Raw genomic sequence first — 10,499 nt, forward strand, 5'->3', positions numbered from 1 at the left:
TACATGAGAACAAAAAGTACCAGCATTCAAGAAAGGTGCGTCCCATGGCTCTCTGATCTGAGGTCAGGAGTCCTGCCTTTCTATGGGACTTCTAGCTATTCATGTGGCTTGCAACTTGCCCCTTTTCATCAAAAATAGCTTCTGTATAAGTTTTAATTTGCATTTCATTAGTGAATGTGTTTTCAAATATTTCTTGGGCATGTGTATTGCTTTTTACATGAATTACCTGTGTATATCTGTATTATTTATCTATTCTTACATAACAAATTTCCCCACAATTTCACTGCTTATAACAAACATACATTAATTCACACCATTTATTTGGGTCAGGAATAATGGCATGGATAAGATTCTAGCTCAGGGCCTCTCACAAGGCTGCAATCAAGGTCTAGGTAGGGGCTGCAGGTATCTCAAGGCTCAACTGAGGGACAATTCAATTCCAAGCTCATTCATATGGCTGTTGGCAGCCCTCAGGACCCAATTGCTTCTTAGCCAGGGATATAGATTACTTGCCATGTGGGTAGCCCACGACATGGCAGCTGGCTCTCCTTAGTGCAAGAATAAGAATGTATCCAACAAGCAAGACACAGCGTCTTAGTCATTTAATGTCAAAAATGACATCCATCTCCTCTTCTCACATATTCTATCTACTAGTAGCAAGTCACTAACTCCAGCCCAAAGATGGGACAGATTGCACAAGGAAGTGACTATCTGGAGGTGACAGTCACTGGGGGAAGTCTTAGAGGCTGTCTACCAATGTCATCATTAGAGCCTCTCTCCATATTGGTTTCTAAGAATGCTTCATATATTATGAGTATCAGCCCCATATAATTTGCAAGTGTTTGCTATAGCCTATGCAGACAAATTTAATTATTTCTTTTGTCATATACAGTGTTTTAAAATTTTCAATATTATAATTTAAAATATAGGTTATTATATAAATAAATTAAGGAGTACCCTGAGCACCTTTACATGTGAGTGCTCAGGGAGATTAGAGAACTCAGATTCCTGGTGGCTTCAGGCCTCAACAGGAAAAGCTTTAGTGCAAGTCCAGAATCTATCACTGAACAGGCATTAACAAAGCAGTTTCTCTGATTTATTGAACCTCTCCTAATTTCCTGTAACCTGATCTAAAGCATATTTAATAATAGTTTACTTGAATAAATGATAACATTAAAGGAGATACAGCTTACGGAACTTCTTGTTTGTATTAGTTTTGTCAACAGTGATTTCCTACCTTCATGTTATCTGTTCCAGAGGAAACACATGTTTTCCTGACTGAGTCCCTTTGTGCTTCCCACCTTAAAAGCCAGTTAGTTCATATGGTCCCCATTCCCAGGATTCTTGGCCCCAGGCTGCATATTTCATTTCAACTGTCATCACTAAGAAGGTTTGTTCAGTGAATACCCATGGGAGATTGTAAAATGACCAGTCCCTAAGCCCTCATAGCCTATCATCTACATAAGAGGTCACTGGGTATATGCAGTGCTTCTCAACCTTCTTTAATCATCTTCTTGATAGAGGCCCTTTTGGACATGTTTTTTCTTATATACCCTTTCTGCCCAGAACATGAAATTTTAATACCACAGATGAAGTGTTACCTATTTATACACTATAGTCTTTGTAATACCACAAACCATTGTAATATCTACCATCCCTCTCCCCTCAGGAACCAATTTTCAACCTTTACTCGCCTCCGTGTGAAGAGGCCACCAAACAGGCTTTGTGTGAACAATAAAGCTTTTTATTTCACCTGGGTGCAGGCGGGCTTAGTCCGAAAAGAGAGTCAGCGAAGGGAGATAGGGGTGGGGCCATTTTATAGGATTTGAGTAGGTAAAGGAAAATTAGAGTCAAAGGGGGTTGTTCTCTGGTGAGCAGGGGCGGGGGTCACGAGGTGCTCAGTGGGGGAACTTTTGAGCCAGGATGAACCAGTAGAAGGAATTTCAGAAGGTAATGTCATCAGTTAAGGCAGGAACAGGCCATTTTCACTTCTTTTGTGATTTTTCAGTTACTTCAGGCCATCTGGATGTATACGTGGAGGTCACAGGGGATATGAAGGCTTAGCTTGGGCTCAGAGGCCTGACACAACCCATTAGTGGTAATATCACCCCTCTTAGGAATGCATAAAATACCATCATAAAGACAAAAGCTTGAACCCCATTCCTGCTCCTCACTTCATGTGTGATAGTGGAATCTTTTTTCAGTCTTTGTCAGCCTGCCCTTGGTCATCTGTAAAAGGGGACTCACAGTGCTTTCCTTAGGAAACTGTTCTGTGGGGCAAGTTAGAAATTTGTATAGAGTAGATGGCACCTAGTAGGACTTCAACAGGTGGTCGTCCTGGCCCAACTTTCTCCTCCCTCCCAAAGAAGTGATGACAGTTACCTAAACCAAACAATACAACTGACATAGAGACCACCAGGAAATGGGGCAGGAAGTAGAATGTACTCACACTTACATTATGAATGAAGCATTGGAGCCATTTCTCTGTTGCAGGAGGACGTTGCTGAGGGATATGGGGAGACGGAAGAATATTGCCAAACCATTTCTTTCATTTTGCATTATTTTCTGTTCCCTTATTTGATCTTCCAGATTGATACCGGAAAAGCCATTTCCTATTGAGCCCAAAATGAAGAGAGTGCAAATAAAGAGAAGGCAGGAATCACAAGCCCTTGACAGACACATTGCCACCTACAGGGCCCTGCACCCAGATTTCATCTGCACAATCAGCTTCTTTAAAGAGAGAGAGGCTGTCGAGTTAGTACCCATGAGGGCACAATACTAGAAATGTGTAAAACTATAAGTTTTTAAGTCCTAGAAAGTCATCATCTATAAAGGAGACTTTTGGGTATGCTTTGGGGAGGTTAAGCGGTAGAATCCCATTTCTGCTCCTTATTAGATGAGTCTGAAAAAATTGATTTTCCATGAGTGAGTTTGATTTTGTCATCTGTAAAATGAGAATAATGATGTCTTCCTCACAGAGTCATTGTGAGAAAATTATGCAAAAATGTAATTGTTTATACATGTTTATATATGTGTCATAAAAAATAGGTGCCCTTTTGCACTTTTTTTCTCTTAAAATAATGTTTCTGAGATATCTGTAAATACAACTTTGAGGCTATTTTGATATTTTTAGCCATGCTACTGTGACCATTCTTACACAAGAGCCCGAGACTCTGCAGTTCAGAGCTAAGAGCAGAGTAGCTGATGGGGAACTCACTTGATTTTCTCAAAAATGTTGCCAAGTATCTCCACAAAGAAGTTGCACACATTTTTCCTCTCCCGGAAGGGTAATGGGGTTTTCATGGCCCCACATTGTCCATATAAAGAGGGTTCAGCATAAACACAAAATCACCAACTGAGCTTTATTTTTAAGCTTCAGAGTTATTCCAGAATATTATATGAGTTATGAAGTGGGATCATTATATTTGTATTTAGAAATGTATAAGTGAAATATGCTGCCATGGTTAGAATGTTTGCCCCCTCCAAAATGCATGTTGAAATTTGATTGATTGCTATTGTGACTTTATTAGGAGATGGTGTTACCGGTGTGAGGTTCTTGGTTCTCAGTGTAACAGGAACTAATATGAGGCCAGGCAAACTTTTTCCAGGCAATGTTTATTAAGGGTTATGCCCAGAAACACTGGGCATAAGAGAGATGGCACAGGAAAAAGAGTCCTCCAGCTGGCTCCCCAAGGGGAGCTTCTCAATGTTTTTTATTGGGTAGGGTAAAGAGATTGACGTCAGGACTCCACCTCCTGGAGTGATTTCTTCCTTCCTGTTATGGTGTCTGTGCATGCTTTGTCCTGGTTGAAGTCTTTGGTGCATGCTCAGTGGGTTCAAGATAGTGATGTTGCTCACTACTGCTGGCCCAAGAAGGTCATATAGTGTCCATTCTGGGGTCTCCTGTGCATGTGGATGTTAGGATCAACTGCCTTGGGGAAGATTTATGGTTGGAGTGTTGCATATCTTAACTTCTTTAAGGTCCTGTTATCAGCAGGTATGGTGCCTTGAGTAAGATTTATAGTGCAAGGTCTGGATGGTCTAGTAGGGGTCCCTGCTGTCCACAGGGCCCCGCATCAGCTTGCAGCAGAGGTCCTTGGTGGAACACAGGGGACCTCAGGCTGTGGATGTGCTGATGTGGGTGCCCTTGGCTAGGCTGAAGTTGGCAGGTGTGGGCTGAAGCTGCTGCCTGCTATCGCCAGTGCCCTTGCTGTACCCAGCAGTGCCTGGCCAGCCAGCAGCAGTAACACAAGGTCCTGAGGGCCACTCATGCACAGTGCATTACCAGTGCAGAGCTGTGCACAACACTGTCATCTTCCTGGCTCCAGGCTGCATCGCCATGCTCCAGGGACAGTGTGTGTAGTGAGCTCACGACAACATGTGTGGTGGGAACCCAGCAAGTCTGGAAAACAAAAATGCATTTGTGAGGATGAGGGCAATAAACCAAAAATAAAATTTAAATGCCTGCCATGCAACCATCTGAATGGACTTCCTGTTCTGCCAGGGAGGGCACTCTAAAATTTAACCTGAAGGACTGGTTCAGGCCATCATGGGAAGTGGTGGTTGGACATGCCTTATTATACCCCTCCAGCATTAATATTAACACAAACCTTAAGTCTGATATGAAACATTTACAGTCTATTCTCTCTAAAGCCTGCTACTTGGAGGCTTCATCTGCATGATAAAACCTAGTGGCTCACGCCTGTAATCCCAGCACTTTGGGAGGCTGAGGAGGGTGGATCATGAGGTCAGGACTTTGAGATCAGCCTGGCCAACATAGTGAAAACCCGTCTCTACTAAAAATACAAAAAACTAGTTGGGCGTGGTGGTGAGCGCCTGTAATCCCAGCTACTTGGGAGGCTGAGGCAGGAGAATCCCTTGAACCCAGGAGGCAGAGGTTGCAGTGAGCCGAGATTGCACCATTGCACTCCAGCCCGGGCGACAGTGTGAGACTTGGTCTCAAAAAACAAACAACAACAACAACAAAACAAAAACAAAAACAAAAAAACCTAGGTCTCTGCAACTCCTTATCATAACCCAGACATTCTTTTCTATAGATAAGAACTCTTTCAACCTGTTGCCAATCAGAATGTTTAAATCTATCTATGACCTGGAAGCCCACATCCCCACCCCCATACCCCACCCCCAACCCCCACCTTTTAGTTGCGCCACCCTTCCAGATTGAACCAATGTAAATATTACATGTATTGATTGATGTATTATGTCTCCCTAAAATGTCCAAATCAAGCTGTACCCCGACCACTTTGGGCGCATGTCATCAGGACTTCCTGAGGCTGTGTCATGGACACATCCTTAACTTTGGCAAAATAAACTTTCTAAATTGATTGAGACTTGTCTCAGATAATTTTTGGTTGAAAGAGGCAAGTCCCATCCCTACTGTGTCTCAGTGGGACTGTCAACGAAAAAAGTCAAACTCGATGCAATATTTGAAGAGATTTATTCTGAGCCTTTGAAATATGAGTGAACAATGGCCTATGATACAGCCCCAGGATATTCTGGGAAAATGTGCCCAAGTGGTAAGGCTACAGCTTGTTTTTGTTTTGTTTTGTTTTGCTTTTTGAGACAGAGTCTTTCTCTGTTGCCCAGGCTGGAGTGCAGCAGCATGATCTCAGCTCACTGCAACCTCCACCTCCCAGTTCAAGCAATTCTCCTGTCTCAGCCTTCTGAGTATCTGGGATTACAGGTGCGTGGCACTACACCAAGCTAATTTTTGTATTTTTAGTAGAGACTGGATTTTGCCATGTTGCTGGGCTGGTCTCGAACTCCTGACCTCAGATGATCCACCCCACCTCGGCCTCCCATACAGCTTGATTTTATACATTTTAGGGTGACATAAGTTATCAATAAATACATATAGGATGTACATTGCTTTGGTCAGGAAAGGCAGGACAACTGGAAGCTGGGGAGGGGGCTTCCAGGTCATAAGTGGTTTTAAAGATTTTCTGATTGGCAATTGGTTGAAAGAGTTATTATCTAAAGACCTGGAATCAATAGGAATGTCTGGGTTAAGAACAAGGGGTTGTGGAGACCAAGGTTTTATCATGTAGATGCAGTTCCAGAGAGAGGCTTCAGAGCTCTTATCAGACCTAAACAGGTGCAAGACTCTTGGTTAATTCTCTCCTGGATCAGAGGAAAGACCTGGAAAGGATAGGGAATTCTCTACAGAATGTAGATTTTCGCCAGAAGAGACAACTTTGCAGGACCGTTTCAAAATATGTCAAGGAAATATGTTTTGTGGTAAAATTTTTTGATTCCTTTCAGGGCCTGCTATCTTGTGATGCTATACTAGCGTCAGTCTGGAATTTGGTGTCTTATTTGGTGTCTTTATTGCTACAAAGTCTTGTTTTGTCAGTCTTAAGATCTCTTTTAATGTTAATGCTGGTTAGTTGTGCCTGAATTCCAAAGACAGAATAGTATAATGAGGCATGTCTGACCACCCATTCCCGCCATGACCTGAACTAGATTTTCAGATTCACTTTGGAATGCCCTTGGCCAAGAGGGGAGGTCTATCAGTCTGTTGGGGGGCTTAGAATTTTACCTGTGGTTTACAGAACTTTTGAGAAGTGTTTGGGCTGTGAAGGCTCTACCTTCATGAATGGATTGTCATTATTACAGAAGGTGGTTCATTATTGCAGGAGTGAATCTGTTATAAAAGGGTACATTCAGGTCCCCTTTGTCTTGCCCTCCGCCCTGTGATGACACACCGAGAAGGCCCTCACCAGATGCTGGTCCCTGAATCTTCAATTTCTCATCCTCCATAACTGTGAGCCAATAAAATTCTGTTAATTATAAATTACCCAGTCCCAGGTATTGTCTTAGAGCAGCAAAAACAGACTAAGACAGGAAATTGGTGTCAAGAAGCCTGGCTGTTGCTATAAAAAAAAAAAAAAAAAAACAAAACAAAAAAAAACAAAAAAAAAACAGACGAGGCGGGCTAACACGGTGAAACCCCGTCTCTACTAAAAATACAAAAAAAAGAAATTAGCCGGTCGTGGTGGCGGGCGCCTGTAGTCCCAGCTACTCTGGAGGCTGAGGCGGGAGAATGGCGTGAACCTGGGAAGCGGAGCTTGCAGAGAGCCAAGATCGCGCCATTGCACTCCAGCCTGGGCGACAGAGCGAGACTCCGTCTCAAAAAACAACAACAACAACAACAACAAAAAAAACCTGCAAACATAGATGCAGCTTTGGAACTGGATAATGGGTGGAGGCTGGAAAAATTTGGTGGAGCAGAGTAAAAAACCTAGATTTCCATAAATGGAGCAATTCAGGTGAGGGCTCAAAGAAGAGAACTGTAGGGAAAGTCTGAAACTTCTTAGAGATTACTTAAGTGGTAATTACTGGGTGAGGTGTCAGTCCCAGCATCAGAAAGTGGTCGACTTGCAGGTTAAGAATTTACTGACAACAGTATAGGTTTGAAAAAGGAAAGTTTTATTGGAAAGAAACAATGTTGCAGAAGAATGCAGCATTTATGGACCTCAAAGTGGGAGCGTAAGTGTCAATTTGGACCATATTAGCCATATAGGTCATGATAAGTGATTATATTTGTAGACATTTTGGTTCCTTAATGTCAACAAGGGCTGCACAATGAGTTTTGACATGCATGGATTCCAGAGATGTATAGAAATTCTAGTTACTTAGAAAATTTTTGAAAGAGGCCTGGAATCTTTAGGCACTAGGGAAGTTTAATTAGTTCTAAATTCCTCAGATGAGGAATTTTGCCTCAGAATTGCCTGTCTGATGGTCACCAGTTGTTCTTGACTTTCTTCATTACACTTCTAAATTCCTCAGATAAGGAGTTTTTGTCTCTAGGGCTTACTCGATGGCCACCTGGTGATTTTGCTCTCCTGACTTTCCCCCGACAAGTATTTTGGTAAAATCTTTGACCCTTTAGTAATGATCAGAATGTTGGTAGAAATATGGACAGCAAAGGCCATTCCGATGAGGTCTCGCATAGAAATGAGGAACAAAGTATTATAAACTGGAGAAAAGGCCATCTTCGTTATAAAGTGGCAAAGAACTTGGCTGAATTATTTCCATGCCCATGCAAGGGCTTTGTGGAAGGCATAGTTGAAGAGCAGTGAGCTAGGAAATCGGTGAAAGAAACATCTAAACAAAAAAAATCAATATGTTGTGTGTCTTCCTTCAACTGCATACAGTAAAATGCTAGAGGAAAAAATGATTTAAAGATGCAATTTATAATTAAAAGAGAGCCAGGCACGATAGCTCACACCTGTAATCCCAGCACTTTGGGAGGCCAAGGCAGGTGGATCACTGGAGATTAGGAGTTCAAGACTAGCCTGGCCAACATGGTGAAACCCCATCTCTACTAAAAATACAAAAATTAGCCAGGTGAGGTGGCACATGCCTGTAATTCTCGCTACTCAGGAGGCTGAGGCAGGAGAATCGCTTGAACCCAGGAGGCGGAGGTTGCAGTGAGCCAAGATCACACCACTGCATGCTACCCTGGGCAATAGAGTGACTTTATCTCAAAAAAAGAAAAAAAAAAGCAGGGGGTGGGTGGTGGTGGGGAACAAAACTTAGAGATTTAAAGGATTCTCAGCCTGGTCAGGTGGTAGAGAATCAAAGAGCACTTTCAGGAGAGGAAACCAAGGATGTTTCCAAGTGACCATTTCATAAGGAGATTAGTGTGGATAGAAGGAAGCCAGGGGCTATTCATCAGAACAATGGGAGAATGAACCCAAAGTCACTTCAGAGATTACCAGTGCCACCCTTCCCATCACAGGCTCTGAGTGCCAAGACCTGGGTGAAGGAAGTATGTCAAAAAGAGAGGCTGAGGATGACCTTAGAACCTTTGGACTCACGTCCCAGGGCTGTTTCAATTTTCTGCTCCCCGTATTCCAGTACAGCATTTCTTGGCTACCCCAGTCATGGCTCAAATGGGCCAAGGTGCAGCTCGACCTGCCACTCTGAAAGTTACAAGTCATAAATGTTGGTGGAATCCACATGATGCTAACTCTGCAGGTGTGCAATATGCAAGAGCTGTATGGGCATGTCTTCCTCTACCTAGATTTTAAAAGATGTTTCAGACAGCCTTGGTGGACAAGCAGAGACTTGTTGCAGAGGTGGAGCAAAAGCAGAGAGCCCTCACTAGGGCAATGCCCACTGGAAACCCAGCTTTGATGTGGAAGTTCTGCTGGCCATTTCCTTAGTCAGGGCTCTCTCCAGTCAGAACTGTGGGGTCAGAGCCACTGCAGAGACTCCTCACTGGAACAATGCCTAGTAGAATTTTGGGAGCAGACTGCCTGAGAGACCCCAGAACTGTAGGGCTACCACTGTGCAACACCAGCCTAAGAGAGCTACAGGCATGAGACTCCAACCTATGAGAACTGCTGTGTGGGCTAAGCCCAGAAAAATCATAGGGGCAGAGCTGCCTAAGGCCTTGGGGGCCCAATTTCACATCAGTGTGTCCAGGAGATGGGACATGAGGTTAAGGAAGCTTATTCTGGAGCATTAAAATTTAATGTTGTTCACCCTGTTGAATTTTGGACTTACTTGGGACCCTCTTTTCTTGTCTATTTCTCCTTTTTGGAATGGGAGTGTCTATTCATTGCCTGTCCCACCACTGCATTTTAAAACACATAACTTGTTTTGATTTCACAGGCTCACAGCTGGAGAGGAATTTGCCTCAGGATGAATCATGCCTTCCCTTGAGTTAGATAAGACTCCAGACTTAGGCCTTTTGAGTTGATGTTGGAACGAGTTAACACCTGTGGGGCTATTGGGATGGAATGAATGTATTTTGTATACGAAAAGGACATTAGTTTTGAGGGGCCATTGATGAGATGCTATGGTTTAAATGTTTGTCCCCACCAAAACTCGTGTTGAAATTTGATTGCCATTGTTACAGTATAGTTGAGTATAACTTATTCAAAATACTTGGGATTAGAAGTGTTTTAGCTTTCAGATTTTAAAATATTTGTATTATACTTACCAGCTGAGCATCCCAAATCAAAAACTTCAAAATCTGAAGTGCTCCAGTGAGTATTTCTGCAGGTTATATTTGCACTCAACTTCTTCCGATATCGGAGGATTTCAGATTTTGTATTTTCAGATTTCTCAATCTGTATTAAGATGTGGGATAATTAAGAGGTGATTAGTTAGCTAGGCATGGTGCTACATGCCTGTGTTCCCATCTGCTTGGGAGGCTGAGAGAGAATCACTTGAGATTTGAGGATACAGTGAACTATCCTTGAATTTGAGGATACAGTGAACTATGATTGCAGCCTGGGTGAGAGAGTGAGGCCCTGTTTCTTTAAAAAAAAAAAAAAAGAGAGAGAGAGAAAAAGAAAAAAAAAAGAAGTGATTGGGCGGTGAGGGTTCTGCCTTCATGAATGGATTAATGCCATCATCACAGGAGTGGATTTCTTATCACAGGGCCAAGGGCAAGTTTATACAAGGGCAAGTTTGGCCCCCTTTCACTCTCTCACTTGCCCTCTTGCTTTCTACCTTGTGATGAC

This window comes from Rhinopithecus roxellana, chromosome 7 (assembly GCF_007565055.1).
Source record: "Rhinopithecus roxellana isolate Shanxi Qingling chromosome 7, ASM756505v1, whole genome shotgun sequence".
NCBI lineage: Eukaryota > Metazoa > Chordata > Mammalia > Primates > Cercopithecidae > Rhinopithecus > Rhinopithecus roxellana.